The sequence below is a fragment of the Bidens hawaiensis genome, unplaced genomic scaffold, assembly GCF_021521415.1.
Source record: "Bidens hawaiensis isolate Kalapana, Puna unplaced genomic scaffold, B.hawaiensis_p1.1 tig00022148_1, whole genome shotgun sequence".
Classification (NCBI taxonomy): domain Eukaryota; kingdom Viridiplantae; phylum Streptophyta; class Magnoliopsida; order Asterales; family Asteraceae; genus Bidens; species Bidens hawaiensis.
Window position 1 is genome coordinate 307,009 of NW_027493429.1, and position 1,506 is coordinate 308,514.

A 1,506-nucleotide genomic window follows, 5' to 3' on the forward strand; every position below is an offset into this window, starting at 1 on the left:
ACAAAATTTTCCTGCCCAAACAGTCTAGGAATTTTATTAGTGGAAACCTCTTGCTCTTCAACACCATAAATTTTGGTATTTTGAAAAGCAGAAACAGAGAATAGCTAAAACAAAGTAAAAATCAAGTTTTGAAAATAATCAGATCTAAGAATCAAATCTTCAGATCTGATATATCTGGTTCGATTGGAGCAAGATAAAGTAATAAAGGTACAAACTTTAATTGAAATAAGTAAAAGAAAACATTGGAAATTTGTAGATCTAGAAAAGAATGAAGAACAGAGCGGCTGACGTCAGAATTCAATGAAACAGTGTTCTGCTTACGTCATCTTCCTTCTTCAGATCTTCAAATAGCAACAATTTCTTCACCCGAATCAGCAACGAACAAGCTATGATACCACTTATCGGTCCTGAATAATCACTCACACTCAATAACTATGTCATAAACCACACAATGAATGTGTCGACAAGAGAGTTAATGGCGGTTGCTATTTTGGGTAAGAAATCTGTTTGTTAACGGCGGAATTAGAAACAAACAGAGTTGTTGCCAGAGGATTAATAAAATGTAACAGACACAAACAATCACTCAAAAGATTTCCATTTATATAAAAGATTCATACAAATGATAATCGATTAGGGTTTCTTGTTTGGAAAGATTTATCCTTAAGATCCTAGGACAGCCGTCACACTCAATATCAGAGAATATTCTTTTAGGTCTGAAAAGAGTAAAGGCTGTCTTATCCGTATCGTAGGCGTTCCCTAAATTATTCTATTTATAGGCCTGCCACCACCTGACAGCTGTCCCATCTTCTAGAAACCCTAATGATTTGATACATATTCAAATTACATATTCAGAACTATACTAAGTGTAAAAACAGGTCTTCCGGGTAGACTTTGTATTACTTTTCTTCTCCAAGTAGGCATTGTGCCTTTGTCTTCTACGAGAAGACATGGTAACCTTGAAGTGTGCTCGGGAACAGTTCTCCGGGTAGACTTTACTTAGAGTATTTTCCTAAGAAAATATTCACCTAGCAGACTTCAATCTTCTTGATCATATCAAACTTTGCCCGATATAATCTTACGAGCAAACTTATTCTTCAGAGATCCTTTCAACTCTGTTAGTGAATAACTTATTAGTAAAGCCAAGTGTGTTAGTAACACTGTAGCTTACTCGGAGTTGAACCTTGCCCGATGAAGTCGAGTTAATTCTTTTATTTTTATTAATGAATACCTTGCCCGATCTTCAAGAGCTTGGTTAGCCAAGAGCCTACGCGGAAATAAACCCTGCTTGGCTATGAAGAACAACCTTGCTAGACATAGTGCACCCTGCTCGGATTAACACTAAAGAAGACTTCTAGAAGATAATTCTGCCCGAAACCTGGCTAGGTCAAGTATACCTTGCCCGGGAGTCCAAGTATGCTCGGATTCCATACTTCATTTCTGGGGAGGTTGAGAAGATTCCAATCTTCCTTGATTATCCTTATTTCATTTCAAGTCAAATTCTTGACT